Source organism: Sarcophilus harrisii, chromosome 1 (assembly GCF_902635505.1).
Source record: "Sarcophilus harrisii chromosome 1, mSarHar1.11, whole genome shotgun sequence".
Lineage (NCBI taxonomy): Eukaryota > Metazoa > Chordata > Mammalia > Dasyuromorphia > Dasyuridae > Sarcophilus > Sarcophilus harrisii.
In genome coordinates, this window is record NC_045426.1 from 243,742,657 (window position 1) to 243,760,005 (window position 17,349).

The window sequence follows — 17,349 nt, forward strand, 5'->3', positions numbered from 1 at the left end:
TCCTTTTTTTTTTTTTTCTGCTTTAAAAATTCTTAATAACCTAACCCTTACTACTTTTCTAATTTTTTAATAATCCTTCTGGATTCTTGAGTTTTCTGGCTTCCTTCAAGATTCAGATCAAATTCCTTTTTAAAATTTCCTGTTAGGCCTTTCCTGATTACTCTCCCCTATCCCAATACCAGTGATTTCTCTCTGAGATTAATTTCTATTTATGCCATATATATTGTGTATGAACATAGTCATTTGCCTGTTGTCCATTATATTCAAATGTGAGCTCCTGGAAGTTAGGGATAATGTTTTTGCCTCTCTTTCTTTTTCTAGATCTTAGACCTGTGCTATATTGCACTTAAAAAAAAAAGGAACAGAATGAAAATACACAAACAAAAAATCAAGTCAGCAAGCTCTGGGATACAAAGAGAGGCAAGGAGTGTTCGTGCCCTTTGGCATTGATCAAAGCAGAAAACAGGGTATGTATAAGATATATTACTAAGGTAGAATCAGCAGGACTTAGTAACAGCTTAGATATGGGGAATGATAGAAAAGGAGAAATGTAAAATAAAACCATCATGGATGATTGAAATAATGTTGAGATGTAAGAAATGAGGGTGAGAGATCCCCTGGTTGGTGCAGCAGGTTCTTTGTGAAAAAATTCACAATCCTGATTCAGCGAGGTTTGTGGCAAAAATGAGTTTATTACACTAAGAAACAACTTCCTCTGTGGGCTAACTTCTGTTAAGATTTTTAACAAAGGTAGGTTTTTAGCAAAGATGGGTTTACACTGAGAAATAACTTCCTCATTGGGCTTTCCTGATTAAGAATTAGCAAAGATTTGGGGTTCAGCCTTTCATCATATTGGGTTTTTGTGGCCCAAAGCTACGGAATGATTTCCAGATGAATTTGAGGTACTAATTTTTAATTCAATAAAAGATAGTGATTATACCCCAGCCCAAGAGCTCCAAATGAATTGTAGGAAGAGATCACGATGGTACTTTTCCCTAGGAACAGGGCTTGATTTATCATATTGTTGATTAACTAGAAAAATTTCAATAATGCAGATTAAACTTAAAAGTATGTCATTCATATATTTTCTCCAGAAAGACGGTTGCTAAAACATATATCAATATGCTCTTGTCTTAAATTATCTTAGATTTTTACTTTAGGAACATCCCTAGAACCAGTTGTCTGGGAGGAATGTCAGTACCCCCCAGAGATATCATATGCCCTTTACAAATTAAACAACCAAGTTGAAATCATTACAAGAACAGAATGGTTTGAAGCTTGGATCTCTTAGCAATGTGGGTATAGGAGCCAAGAAGCTATTTTATGCTGCGCTCAGAAAACATCATTCTCATAACTAAGGATGAAGCAGTTACGCCTGTCCAGGAAGGCTCCTTTTAAAAATAAGAACATTCTCCTAACAGATCTATCCCTCAACATATTGTCTCCTAGCAAATTTTCCCTCTTACTCCAACTCATCAGTTTCCTTACCATGCCTCTGACTACCAAGACTGTTTCTTACCTCCCTAAAATTAAGTCTATGATGAATCAATCAGTTCCACCCTAGGAAGGTCCAATAATTTCTTGGCTTCAGGCTTGGGAAAAACCTATCTGATAAGGTTGGAATGTTTTTGTTCTGGCTGACCCTTTTTCCTTCCCCAGCAGTCACTCAGGCCTTAAGGTCTCTGTCCCCTCCCAGCTGTTATTCTTACTTTCTGCACTTCAGCATCATACCTCAGCATTTCTGTAGCCTTCTCACCCTGAAGTATTCTTATGCAAAACCAGTCACATTGTTAAAGGCCTCTGTTTTGGGGAGGGGAAAAAGCTAGCCAACCATTACTCCCTACCTGATTGTGCTTCCTACTTGGGACATTTCAGTTACCCAAAATGGATACTTTCATCTTCCTCCTCTGTTTTTAGCTCTGGGTTTTATCTTTCTTTTTGTTGCTATTTGTATCCTCAATGCTTATCAAAGTGCCTGACACAAAGTAAATGAGTAATAAATGATTGTTGCTCCCCTGCCTTTCCTCCTTTCCAGACTCATACTATTCCCCTTCACAAATTTTACATTGCTGTCAAATTGGCCTATTAACTGTTATTTAAAAGAAAAAAAAAAAAACTTGACATTCCATCTTCTATTTTTATACCTTTAAATAATATCCCCGCCCTCCTTGCTTGGAATGCATTAGATCCACCTCTACTTCTTAATGTTGTAATTTCTTATTTCATCCTTTGTAAATTTTAAATTCCTGTAAATCAAAGTTATTTTCCTTAAAAAATTATATCCCATGGCTAAGATAACAGGAAAAGATAATCATGAATGTTGGAAGGGATGTGGGAAAACTGGGACACTGATGCATTGTTGGTGGAATTGTGAAGAGATCCAGCCATTCTGGAGAGCAATATGGAACCATACTCAAAAAGTTATCAAACTATGCATATTGTTTGATTCAGCAGTGTTGCTACTCGGCTTATATCCCAAAGAGATTTTAAAGACGAGAAAGGGACTTGCATGTGCAAAAATGTTTGTGGCAGCCCTTTTTGTAGTGGCTAAAAACTGGAACTGAGTGGATGCCCATCAATTGGAGAATGGCTGAATAAGTTATGGTATATGAATGTTATGGAATATTATTGTTCTATAACAAATGACCAGCAGCATGAATACAGAGAGGCTTGGAGAGACTTATGTGAACTGATGCTAAGTAAAATGAGCAGAACCAGGAGACCATTATACACTTCAACAACAATACTACATGATAATCAATTCTGATGGACATGGCTCTCTACAACAATTAGAGATCCAAATCAGTTTCAATTGATCTGTAATGAACAGAACCAGCCACACCCAGAGAAAGAACATTGGGAAATGAGTATGGGCCACAACATAACATTTCCACTCTTTTTGTTATTATTTGCTTGTATTTTTGTTTTTTCTTCTCAGGTTATTTTTATCTTCTTTCTAACTTTCTTGTCCAACAAGATAACTATATAAATATGTATACATATATTGAATTTAACATAATACTTTAACATATTTAACATATATGGGACTACCTGCCATCTAGGGGAAGGGGTGGAGAGAAGGAGGAGGGAAAAAGTTGAAACAGAAGTTTTTGCAAGGTTCAATATTGAAAAATCACCCATGCATATGTTTTGTATATAAAAAGCTGTAATAAAAAAAGAAAAAATATATCCCAATGCCTAGTGCAATGTTTACAATACAGCACATTTGGTTTGTAGAATTAAATTGAAATCAAATTACCTATACTCTTAAGCACTAGATTTTTTTGTTGTTGTTGTTGTTAGTTAAGTCTGACTCTTTATGATCTCATTTTAGGGTTTTCTTGGCAAAGATACTGGAGTGGTTTGCCAGTTCCTTCTCCAGGAAGGAAATTTTTATAGATTTTATAGATGAGGAAATTGAAATAAACAGAATTAAGTGACTTCCCCAGGGTCACAAACCTAGTGAGTATCTCAGGACAGATTTGAACTAAGATCTGTTGGCTCTAGGGCAGAAATTCTAGCCATTGCACCACCTAGTTTCCCTGGCACTGGATATACAGATACTAAAAAATACTCAATATCCTTGAATTCATTATCATCATCATCATCATTATCATCAAAGAGCTAAGTGATTGGGCAAATCCAGAAAGAGATCATCCAGAGATTGTACTTGATCCAGGAATTGGGAACAGAAAGTATTTATCAGGTGTTGCTTAGATTAGTTTTTAGACAGCTAGGTTGAATTCTCTTTTGCAGAACTTAAATGTAAAACAATATTGAAAGGAACAATTTTGCCCCCAATTCTGGTGCTATTTTGCTTCTTCCCTAGGTAGATTTTGAATGGAAGATGGGACTAAACAACCTCTAAAGAACTTTTCAACTCCATGATTCTATGAATCCCCTCTAAACTGCTCCTGTGCACATGCAATCACAAAATGAACATGCTCAGTTTGTACTTGACAAAATTTATTTTTGGCCTTTACTAGCCAAATTGTGGCCTTTGCATATATGGTTTAAAAAAGAAAAGAACACAACACAATTTATCTTTCTCATTGTGGCCCTGGGGAAAATTCCTGTGCTTGACAGAACTTTTGGGAGCAACATAACATAGGGAGAAATGTACCAGCTATCCGAAAATTCACTATGCCACTTTTTTGCCTACCCTATAAAGATAATTTTGGCCTTGTTTATATACATTTAATAGAGAAAGGCTTATTACATTATCTCTTCCCCTCAAATGGAAGAAAAATCTCCCCAACTTCGTGAACAGGGACTCCATAGCCACAGGTACTTTTTTAAAAAGAACAGCAGTGTAATAGAAAAACAATGTCAGTAACCAAGTACATTAACAGTCACTCTCCTGAGCCTGCGTTCTTGCTATAATTATAGCACAGACGTCATTCCAAAGGAATTACTAAGCTTCAAATCATATGAGACAATTCTTCTCAAGGGAGTCAAACAAATGTGTTAGATAAATAACACTGAAATTTCAGCTCTCTGTGAATGTCCCTGCCCCTGACCCCCTCCCTCTGTGTCTCTGTGTCTCTGTGCCACTCTCTGTCTGTCTCTATTTCTCTTTCTCTGTCTCTCTCTGGCCTGAGAACAAGAAAGCTGTGAAATGTAATTTTACTCTAAGGTCCAATAAATGATCAAATGTATAAATATAAATTTTTTCCCTTTAAAAAACTCACTTGAGTATTGGGTCCAAAACTTAAACTGGGTATTGTTTTAATAATTCAGATTCCTTGGGGAAAAAAATCACTCATGCTGAAATAAATAATATATTTAAATACATCTCTAAGAGTTATAGATGCACATCTCATATATTTAATAAGCTACAAATACTTATGTTATAACATAGGTATCTGTAACTTAATAGCCATTACCTATGACAAATTATTTTCTGCTGAGTGCCAAGCCAGTGTATCACAAAAAGAAAATTGGGCTAAAGTTATTAAACCTCAGTTCTCAATGTCAAGTTCTGGTTACCCAAAATCATAGGATCATGGTATTTACAGATAAGAAAACTGAAGCCCAGTGATATGAAAGGAGTCACTTATTACAGAAAAGCAGTATTCTGTCCAGTCTTTAAAAATGAAGATTATGATTTTATAGTTACTTCTGGATGATAAACCAAGAGCAATGTGGTACAGGAGAATAAATATCAAATTCAGAATCAGAAGAAGTCTAGGTTCAGATCTCATCTGTGGACCTACTACTATCACTCTTGAACCCCTGTAAGGTATTATTTCCCTAACTATATTGTTGCTAGTTCATATTTCTTTAATTTCAGTCCTTAAGTAGTATATCTTCAATATCAACCAAACTAATCATTAGTCCCTCCACAGATACTTAACCAACTACTGTCAATTAGCATTTTTTTTAATAAAGGGACATCTACTAAGAAGACATAGCAAGAACTGAAATACAAGCAACAACAGGACTATGTAATGATCAACTATAATCATTCAGTGATCCAAGGCAATTCCAATAAATTTTGGATGGAAAACACCATCTACATCCAGAGAGAGAACTATGGATACTAAAGATAGATCAACACATACCATTTTCACCTTTTTTCTCATAGTTTTTCCCTTTTGTTCTTATTTTTCTCTCCCAACATGATTCATATGAAAATATGTAAAAAAAATAAATATTGATATATATGTGTGTGTATATATATATATATAAAACCAAAAGAAATTGTTTTCACGTATAACTGGGGAAAATAAAAATAATTTAAAAAAATAAATGAAGTACAAAAATGCCCCCCAAACTAGGACAAACTCTCTCATTTATACTGGGCTAGGCTAAAACCTACTCAAGCCAGTTCCAGAATGGATTGTTAAATTTTCAGGATGAGAATTTATACCTCAGAATTCATTAAGTACTACAAATCAGGGCTGTTGTTCTTCTAATTATGTAGAGTTAAGGAAGTAATGTTAATAAGGCAGATTAAACTTCAAAATATTCAAAATAGATCAAACTGACATTTCCCTCTTACCCCCAGAAATCAAGTTGTTAAACTTTCTTGATTCTATACCTCAGTCTTCCATTTGGAAGAGCAGACTCAAAATCAAACCTATCAAGTTCTCATCTGGATTTGATACTACTAATGGACAAATCACTCCCTTGCTTGCATGATGTGTCTAAGTTGTTCACTGTTTCTGGTTTGTTTTTAATGACTTCTAAGAAAATTAATATGATTTATAGTATTTCCTTAGAAACCAATTCTCATGTTAGTATCCTTGACGATGGGCTGTGTGATAAGAAGTACTTACTCATTGCAAAATTCTGCAACTAACTGCATGACTTTCCTCAACTATAAAATGGCATTAAGAAGTGCCATTTTCTACATTGTTAGGTATGCTAACAATAAACTAGAAAATAAAATTTTCTATGAACTAGAAAATTTCTCCAAAATCCTATACCTGGATATATGTACCTTCATGATAGTCTTAATAATCACCAACAACTCTCTTTTCCTCCTAACCTTCATGGACTAATGTTCTTTTAAAAGACAGCAAAGCTGCCGCCAGGCTCTTATTGTCCTTGGTTTCTTTTCCAGTAAAGCTTTCAGGAGATCTGAAGACCTAAAGTCTCAGGCAAAGGCAGTCAGGGCCCCTTAACTTGATACACTTCTGAATATTACATGAACAATCATATCCTTCAATATGTCCTTCCATGACAATCAGATTGACCAGACTTATTTACATATCAAGACGAGGAGGCTGGACCTAGAGAAGTTAAATATCACTTGATCGTTGTTGTCGTATCCTTATTGAGTTAGAGCAAAGTCAACCTTTTCTTCTTAACTGTTCAAAAACTTGTGACTCACTTTAGCATTCCCTGGTTGTTATTAACTATTCTGCATAAGTTCAATTGCCAGCATAAGAGTGAAAGAAAACTGGACCAGCACGTTCAATAGTTACTGCAATGGAAGTCTCGGTTTTCAGGGACCATGTAATGAAAGCCAAAGGCCAACTAATTAATTGGATTGGTAAGGGCTGTACAAGTGAGGGGGTCTCTCAAGATAGAAGTAGGTACTGACTTATCCCAACCAACAAGCATTCCCCCTATGTACTCCAACTCTGAGATTTAGATTACTATTACAATCAGAGTCATGAGAAAAAATAGACTTGGAGTAGAGATTTGGAACTCCTATCAGTGTTACCTAAAAAGTGTTAGGTTCATCTTATTGCTGCTCCCTAAAGGAGATTGACTTCCCATACTCAGAGATCAAGTAGTGGGCAGACCTCCCTACCAGAAGCTGAGGTAGTTGTAGAAATTTAAACCCAAGGAATCCCTAGAACAGTGAGCTTTGACAGCCTGGTCTGATAAAGCCAATGTTGAGTCACTTGCTGCAGCTCACTTATATATCCTGAGGAAACCCTCTGAAGTTGGGTTTTTATAAATCAACCACACGATCAAATTTTTAGAGGCTTCAAATAAGAAATAGTCTTTCTGCCTTTTTAGGTGGGTGAGATTGGGAGCTGTCTATTTGCAACTGCCTTCATAAAGATTAATTTCCATCACAACTGGCTTCCTAATAGAGATCTATAACATTATGGGGATGGAGCTCTTTTAAAAAAAAAAATGATATTTTATTTCTCTCCCCCAATTACATGTAAAAACAAATTTTAACATTTGTTTTTTTTTTAATTAGTTCCTGATTCTCTCCTTCCCCTCCCTTCCCGTTCATTGACAAGGCTAGCAATTTGATATAGGTTATACATCTGCAGTGATGTAAAACATGTCATGTTGTAAAAGAAAATACAGACCAAAACAACCCCAAGAAAAACAAAGAAAGTTAAAAAAAAAAAGTATTCTTTGAACTTCATTCAGATTTCATCAATTCTTTTTCTGGAGATGAATAGAATTTTTTAAAATCATAAGTCCTTCAGAAAAATGTGCCTGATTTTCTTCACCCATAGCCATACCTCAGAACTGGATCTGGTCAGCACACTTCGGGCCCAGCATTCAGAAACAATGGAGGACCCTTCAATCTTGTCCTGATCAGCTGTTTGATCCCACACAATTAGGAGGCAAAAGTTCCTGATGCTGTTACCCTACCACAGCTGCACCCAGGGCTTGATGTTTGTTGATTCAGCAGTACCTGCCTGGAGGATTTACACTTCAATTAAATCAAACTGCCAACCTGAGAGTTTGGGTCTTTTCTAATGTTCTCCCAAGGTATCTTAGATGGATATTGGCTTTTAATTATTTCTGCCTCTCAAAGTTTATGTTGAGGTACTATTTTATATTGTTTGTGAGGGAGTTTAAGAGAGCCAGGCAATTCCCTGCCTTATTCTTCCATCTTCCCAGAATCCTCTTAGAATGAATTCTTAAGAAGATTATATTGAGAAGGAGCTCTGGGAAATTGCTAAAACCATTACTGTGCTAGGTGGTCAGAGAACAATAATACTCTTTTCCTGGTATGGCTCTTGAAACATGAAATTAATAGCCATGGGAAAGGTAGTAAAACTTTGAAGGCAAATTAATACAGAGAACTAAGGCTCTTTATTTCAATCCAAGACTGACCTCTAAAGCCCCTGCCCCATTTGGATCATTCAGTGGAGGTTACAGGGGGCAGACAATGGAGCAAAGAGGTATTATAGAATTAGCAGCAATGCAGGTCCTTTCCTCAACTGCTCAGCATTGTACTATGAGTAGGGGAAATGGAAATGCTATGTAATTAATAGCATATTATTATGCATTGGGTACTTTGATGGGGATTTAGAGTGAGGAATGGATTGAAGTTGGAATATTTTAATATTTTATTATACCAGTTCTCCTTACAATAACGCTGTGCTGTGTGAGGAAGACAGCTGACAGCTGACAGACTACAGGGAGATAAATTCATTATAGCCACCTCTACAACTGTTTTATGATCTCACCAATGTGGTAGTTCAAGCCTAGGATGAGTGTGATGGAGTTATCAACTTTGACACTGTTTTTTCCTTCACTTTCTGTGGCTAACACTAGTCAGGAGAAGTTGGTTTTCACTTGGAGAAGGGTCCAATGTACCTTTAGTGTCCTTCTTAGACTTTGAACCTCCTTCCTACTGTAACACTATGGGGACAATGATTTGAAAAAGGTCTCCCTTCCTGGAACCATTGGCATACGCTACTTTATTAGTGACATAATGGTGAGTAGGTCAAATGAAGTCTCTGTGATAGAAGCCCTAGATCAAATGGTGACTCCTATGATGGAAAAGTGGTAAGAAATCAACCCTAAGAAAATTGTATCTAATCCACTCAAGTCAGTGAGCTAAAGTGAATGCAAAAAAAGTGAATGTAGAAAACCCAAAGTCAAAAATAAGTCAAAAATAATATATTGATACTAGCTTCCCCATGATTTATGAAGGCAGCCTAGTGACTTAATAGCTTTTTGTTTTTGAAGAATCCACAGTCCCTACTGTGTTGGGTGTGTCCTGGTAAGAGTATCCTGGTGGTCCCCAATGGGGATAAATTACCAAGTCACCCACGTTTGCCTTTTTCAAGTGGGGTCCAGAAAAAGCTATAGCAGTAGAAAATTAAAAGCAATTGCTCAGTAATCTAACTTAGACATTTTTGACCCAGCAAGGTCCATTTTTCTGGACATCTCTGTGGAGACTCAGTGGAGCCTTTGAGGGACCAAGGAGTGGCTAGAATAAGCCAATCTTAAGTAGACAGCAACCACTCACTATACCATTTTTGGAAAAGCAGGTCCTTGCCCCTTACTGGGTCTTCGTTCTATTATAATAAGACAAGGGGCACAGGTCATGCAATCACTTTTTGTTCAAAGATAGTACTTCTAATAAGTTGGGTAGAGTATAGGAGACCCCAAAACTAAATGTAAATGGTATATTGAAAATCATGCTTCACTGGCTCTCCTCCTTCTCTCCCCTCTCTCCCATGATAGTGCTCTCATGGCTATAAGGCCTCCAGTTCAGATCATACATTTCTACTTCTTCTGGCTCAATGAACCCTCATCTATTTAGCTCCTCAAAAATGCCATTTTTCCTATTTAACCAATGACTCCATCCATCCCCTAAGGAAAAGCTTCTTAAACTGTGAGTGGTGACCCCATATGAGGTTGTGTAACTGAATGTGGGGGTTGTGAAATTATGATCTATTATCAGTGAATGTATATCTATTTTATATATCTATATACCCATGATCACATAAAAATTTCTCAGGAGAAAAGTGGTTATGAATGGAAAAAGTTTAAGAAGGTCTGTCCTTTGGGAAGCATACATGATTACACTTCAATAGCCAATAATCCAATAACTGGGGAAACTCTAGGGAATGAGGATCCAGGCAAATTCTTCAAATGAATTTAGTTCCAGTATGCCTTGTTTTCATGTGAGAGGGCTTTGAGTGATGGGGGGCAGGAGGGAGGGAAGATCTTGATCTGTATCAGTTCCTAAGCAGTGGATATGCATCTGGGCAAGTGATCTGAGCTCTCCCTTTTGGATTGAGGACCAATGAAAAAATTTTGCTGAAGCTTCCCACTACATAAAGTTGTTTGTGGAGCATGTCAGCATCCATTAAAGGCATCTGCTAAACAATCTGGTTAGAGCTGTTGCTAGAATTGCAAAGGTTAGATGATGGGTCCAATTTCGATTTGGATAATGAAATAGAAATGAATCCCTGTAGAACACATTGACTTAGAACATCACAAATTAACATTACTTATTTTGTATTATTATTTATTTTGATAAACATGTCACAATTACATTTTGATCTGATTCAAGCCATACCTGGGAATATCTATTTATAAATTTGGAACCTAGCCACCAAGCAATGTTATGTGATAGGAATGATATTTACCAGTATTTAACTGATTCAACTTTTCCTCTTAACTCCATCTTCCATCATGGAATAGGCCCATGCTCTAACTTCTTTCCTTAATCCTTAAAGACTAGTTTTCTCTAAAAAGACAAAGCTGTCCTCAGGACCTGATTGGTTCTAGCTTCCCCAGTACAACTTCTTGGTCACCTAAAGGAATAAAAATTCACAGTTATTAGCAGTTGGGACTCATTTGACTTGGTGAATTTCTGAAGATCATGCACATTATGAATTTTACCATATTCTATCCTGATGACCAGACATATTTTTATGTGGAGATGAGGGGAAACCCATACAGAAAAGCTACAGGTCACTGTATCCTTATTATTTCTTCTTACTGTGTTAAAGTAAACCTACTTTTGTTAGCTGTTCAATGAATTTCAAGGTGCTATTTTATCCCAACTTCAAATCCAAACTAAGAGAATACTAGTGTTTGAGCCACCTCCAATAACCATGGATCTGAAATCCAGCATGAAGAAAGAATAAATATATAGAGGGCAAATCAAAGAAATTCCCTGATCAATTTAATTAAATGACTGGGATATAAATCTCTGCATGGAACTTTTATGTGTCTGCTTATAAAAGATATATCCCTTGTAGAATGGGTTTCACTGAGAAAGGTTGGCCAAAAATATCCCAATATTGTGGGATAAACTGTTTTGGAAAGTTTTATCCCTTTGTGCTGGGATATGAAGGGTAACCAACAGATAAATTTTTGATTACTTTCTTCTTTCACATCTTTCTTCTGGAGAGATTCTGAGAGCATAGTAGTTTTATATATATGAAGGCAGGGGTGGAGGAAGAAAAATACCAAGAACTAAATATCACCATTTTGTAGCAAAGATATTACAATAGACATGTTTTGTATCCCCAGTGTCTTAGCATGGTGCATGGAAAAGAGATGCTTAATAATTTCTCTCTAAAGCCCATATGGCCCAACTGGGGAGTTCCTGGAACCCTAGCTCCTGATTGACTTTTGTTTTTATTTTTCTTCTTTCTGAGCGTGTCAGAGACTTGAGAGTAGACATGCTAAACTACAAGGATGGGAAGTCAGGGCAGTGGCTCTGGAGAGAAAAACAAGGTCAGAAGCATGTGGCTTTAGAAGAAAGTTTCTGTATAATGTGAATTGGAAGACCAATATTCTGTTGGGGTTCAATTTTTGAAGACTGCTATTCTAAAACTTTCAATGTGGAGAGTTTAGGAATTTGGTCTATGCTTAAGGAGAACTTTTCTTGACGCTTTATGAAAGAAAAAGATTGTGCACATAGCTTCATGTGTATGAAGTAGCTGTGGCAATGACAATATCTGGAGATGCATGAGATCTAGGACCTTGACCTCAATGATTTCTGTGAGAGAGGGATGTAGTGTTTAATATGATTGGATCATATGATCATAGATTTAGAGCTGGAAAGGATTTTAACAAATATCAAGTTTAACTCCCTTGTTTACATATGAAAATACTGAAGCTCCAAATCATAAACATATTTGCCCAAGATCACAAAGGTAATGTGACAGAATTTAAACTTGGGTCCTCTAATTAATTGTGAATCCAGCACTCTTTCCACTACATCACCTTTCCTCCAAAGAGGTCATTCCTGTCTAGCATTATAAAGGCACTTCTCTTCCTGAGGAGCCCAAGCCAACAGAAGAGACGCATGAGCTTGAATGTTTGTATGGATTTTGTTAAAGTGAAAGAGGAAGAATGTTGGAGTGGTTCCTATTTGGCACACCCAATGTGTGTTTCCCTTCCAGAAGGAATTCAAACCACAGGATGACACAATGAATAGACTGTGTGGAGGATGTATTGGTTGGGGTGACTTCATGTATCCCTGTGAAAAGAAGGATGTCAAAGCCTTGCACAGCCAGTATCCCCAAGTAGAGTTACCTTTCAGGAGGAGTCCAAAACACAAAATTGTGCTATTTGCCAAGTGTAGTCTAGAACTTGGAAGGAAGGAGGGAGAGTAATATGCCTCAGAAAGAGAATTATGTTGATTGCTTATACTTTATTATAATTTATTTTTGTTTCTTTCATTGTTTATGGGCTCCTTGTAGTCCTTTGCATTTGTGATATTCTCTTTTGGGTGAAATAAATGCTGTTCAATAAAGAACAGCATTTCTATATCTATGTATCTATATCTATATCTATCTCAGTCTTCTCTCTCTTTCTCTCTCTATGTGTGTGTGTGTGTGTGTGTGTGTGTGTGTGTGTGTGTGTCCCTCTATCCCTATATCATTATTTAATTTTGCAACAAAGCAAAGGGGAAAAGAATACCTTAACTTGCTGAGACATTCACTTGTAACCCATGGTCTAAGACCCCAAGGCTCTCAGCTCATAAGGACTAGGTTTGATTTTGTCAAATTTATAAGAATTTACTCTGGGAAAATAACTGATTATTGTTCATATATATATAGGTCTCCATAGGTATAGGAAAAATAGCTAGCCAATTATTAATCTCCTTGTCTAATAGAGAGATATGACAGTTTACATATATTTATATTAATAGTTACTTTCAGTGTCTACATGATTTGGAATCAAGATGTGAAAAAAGCCAAAGATTTGTAAATTACTCAGAATTTTCACATCTACACATCACAAATATTTTCTTCAATAGTAAAGACAGAAGGTGCTGGACATAACAAGAAGCAAATGATTTTACTTTAAAAAATTAAATTGCATATCAGTAAAAAGTAAGAAATAAGTGATTATGGATAATATAGTAGTCATTTCAGCATCATTTTTTTCTATGTAGTCAGATCATTGACTGGTGGAAACAAAGGTCAAAATAAATTCCAAATTAGAATGAATAATAAAGAGGAGAAAATGATATTGAATTGAAACACTGGAATACAATAGAGTTTATTAACAACAATAACAATCTCTATTCTAATGACTAACCGGCTTCACTTTAAAGTTTTCAAAAATACTTTACATATATTATTATCTCATTTGAACCTCAAAATCCTATGAAGCAGTTCTTACATATATTCTTACAGATTCAAAAAACCCTGATGCAGAAAGAAGTTAAATAACTTGCCCATGGTAACATAACTGTAATGTGAAAATGGTTCCCCATTTATTAAGTAGGCAAAAATAATGATACTGCTTTCATAATTGTTTCTTAGAGAAGTATTAACCAGTGCAAAACAGTTACTAGGAAAAGGGGACAAAAGAGCTTAGAAAACCACTTCAGCTAGCCACGCAGAGAGACATGAGACATGCCAAGTGGAGAGAAAGACAGCCAAGAGCAACATTTTTTGAAAGTACAAACTTATTTGTAAAACATGCCAATGTACTATGAATAATATCTCCTCACAATGCAGTGAAAAGTTGTTAAGGAGAAAATGAACCTGCAAGAGAGCTTAGCATGGGGTCCATCTAAGACAAATTATCCCAAGAGTATTTGTAGATGAAACCAGAACAAGTCCACATGATAGTGAATCAATGTTGTTACAGTGATCTCTTTTCATTGGCAATAGTAATGGGACTACCACATTTGGACTCTATCACTTCTGTACCTGATATAAAATGTTAAAGGCATTTAGGGAAAAGTTGGCAAGAGGAGCAAAATCTGACCATCTTTTCCTCTCTCCTCCCCATCCTGTTCCCTTTCCCTCCCTCGCTCCCCTTCATTCCCTCCCCTCCCCTTCTCTCCCCCTCCCTTCCCTACTTTTTTCCTTCCTTCTCCTTTCCCCTTCCTCCCTTTCCCTCCCTTTCTTTCCTTTTCCTCTTCCTTTCCCTTCCTTTCCCTCTCTTCCCCCTCCCTTCTCTTTCTTTCCTTTTCTTTCCCTTTCCTTCCCTTCCCTTCTTCCTTTCTAGGTTTCCTCCATGACACATACTCTTCAGTGACACTCGCCTCCTGACTGTCCCATAAACAGGGAATTTCATCTCTTGGCTCAGAGCATTTTTTCTGTCTCCCATGTCCAGAACACTCTCCCTCCTCAACAACATCTATTGACTTATCTGGATTCCTTTAAATTCCAATTAAAATCCCATCTTTTGCAAGAATACTTTCTTGGCCCCTATTAATTCTAGTGCTTTCTATTTGTTAATTATTTTCTATATATCTTGTATATGTCTTATTTTGTTTGCATATTATGTACCCCATTAGAATGTAACTTTCTTGAGAGCAGGGACTGTTTTTGTCTTTCCTCCCCAGTATCCCTAGTACTTAGCACATAGTAGACAATAATTATTGCTTGCTTGATAGTGATCAATGTTGCTTACACCATTTTAATCATCTCTTTGGGGGTAATAAGAGATGATTACTATTAAATGTCTTTTTCATTCTTGTAGAATCTTTCTTCACAATATCTTGAAAATTGATCCCTATGTTCTTTTAATATTGTGTCATGTTCAACAGAGTTTCATATTTGTGTACACACACATATATAAACACACATAAATTCATACACATATATTTGGAAAGAGAATGGAGAGAGACAAAGAAAAAGACACAGAGAGGCTGAGAAAAGAGGAAAAGAGGAGGAAAAGAAGAGAGGGAGAGAGAAGAAAAGAGAACAGAACAGAACAGAACAGAATACAGGAGAACAGAGGAGAAGAAAGGAGAGAACAACAGGAGAGGAGAAGAGAGGAGAGAACAACAGAACAGGACAAGAGAGGAAAAGAGAGGAGAGGAGAGAATTCAAAGATGGAGGTCATTTAGAGTTTATTATTATTATAATTATATATTTAATTCTATTAATGTAAAATTTGAGGCTCTTAGACATCTCATAAGTACTAGATATTGAGTATTTTTCCCAAGATCTCATGAGTAGTAAATGACTAGGTTGTCATTGATGATGTCCTTGATGAAAACATGAGAAAGGCAGGCTTTCATAAATAGTTTTCTGGGTAAAACAGAAAACTAAAACTTTCTATAAGACAGAAAGGCATAGGGAGTACAGTGTCTATTATTTATTGATTTTTTTAAAAAGTATTTTCCTCAATAGGGGTAGCTGCAAACAATAAACAAAGGGACATCCAAACATACATATACAAAGCCTAATGACAGATATTTGTTGCAAAGAGAACCTTGTTGAATGATTTGCTGAGTATTGATATCAAATGAGGCATAATACAGAAACATCTAAGATGTTCACCAATCTCATGTAAAATGTTATGCACACTTAAACAAAAGAAAGTTCCTCTAGTGATGGCAAAGTTCTCAATTCCTGCCTATCAATTGTACAAATTAAAGCCAACCCAGAATTACTACAAAACCATCTCAGCAAAATCCATAGTGATAAGAAAGAAATAAGTTTAATCTTTTACACTGAGAAAACAAAGCTAGTGGAAAACACAAGGTACCCATACTGTGTTTCTCAGTTGGATGGCCCATTGAGTTAATCTATCAGTATTTACATACCCTGGATAGACACTGGAGATAAAAAATAGATGATCCTAGTACTTTGAGGAGGAAATAATCATTTGGTCAGTCAATAAATATTTATTAAATGCCTTTTATGTACTAAATACTGTGCCAAATGTTGGACAAAGAAATATACATGATCATATCTGCTTTCAAAATGTTCTCAATATGGAAAGATAACATGTAAATAGCTATGTACAGAATAAACTGAAAATAATCAACAGAGAGAAAGCATTAGAATTAAGGGAATCGGGGAATGGTGGATTGAATTCAATTTGGAAAATTGCTTTTAATATTCCCAATCTGCTTAGTACCCCAAAACTCCATCTCTTTAATAGCAACTCCAAATGATATGATATGGATGTAAATCATAGAATTTTGTGAATTTCAAAGGATTAAATTTGCAAGCAAATTTATAAATAATCTGAAGGACAATGGGAAGATGAAGGTAACTGTATGAAGTCTGCAAGAAGCTGTAAGAAGACTGAAATATATGACCAAAGTTGACTTGTAAACAAAAAGTTTCATAAAAATCATAACTGAAGATTTTTGTGACTGAAAAATGCAGAGTAGTGGTTATGTATTACAGATGAGAAACAATGGAGAGACAGATTGAGTGCTACGTGGGTATCACTAGGATATTAAAAGAACTAGAGGAAGTCCTCCAGTATGTTAGTTGATCTTTTATGGGAGATATTTAAAAAGGCCTGGAGAAAATTACAGTGAATGGGAAAAGAAGAGTTTGAAATCTAGATAAATAGAAAAAGTATTTAAGACTTTTTTTTAAAAAACAATGTTCTTTTTTATTTTTTTTGTTTTTATTTTTTTCATAATTATGACTTTTTATTGACAGAACCCATGCCTGGGTAATTTTTTACAACATTATCCCTTGCACTTCAGTTCCAACTTTTTCCCTTCATCCCTCCACCCTCCTCCCCCCCTATACATGTTAAATATGGCACAGTATATCCTAGATACAATATATGTGTGCAGAACCAAACAGTTCTCTTGTTGTACAGGAAGAATTGGATTCAGAAGGTAAAAATAACTGGGAAGAAAAACAAAAATGCAAACAGTTTACACTCATTTCCCAGTGTTCCTTCTCTGGGTGTAGCTGCTTCTGTCCATCACTGATCAATTAAAACTGA

The 17,349-nt window shown here is 36.0% G+C and overlaps 1 long non-coding RNA gene across 5 annotated transcripts in view; it reads right to left on the minus strand.

Annotated features, from left to right (window-relative positions):
- The window catches only part of LOC116419394, a 140,332-nt gene that overhangs the window by 88,381 nt on the left and 34,602 nt on the right, over positions 1-17,349 (minus strand). The window contains exons 3-4 of one of the 5 annotated variants that reach the window (XR_004229698.1): positions 10,815-10,982; positions 7,935-8,120 (exon numbers count right to left, since the gene is read on the minus strand). The exons of 3 other annotated variants lie outside the window; for them this stretch is intronic. This is a non-coding gene — a long non-coding RNA (uncharacterized LOC116419394). Of the gene's footprint in view, positions 1-7,934; positions 8,121-10,814; positions 10,983-17,349 lie in introns of those variants that run through there. One more of the 5 variants, XR_004229700.1, reaches the window with a different exon arrangement.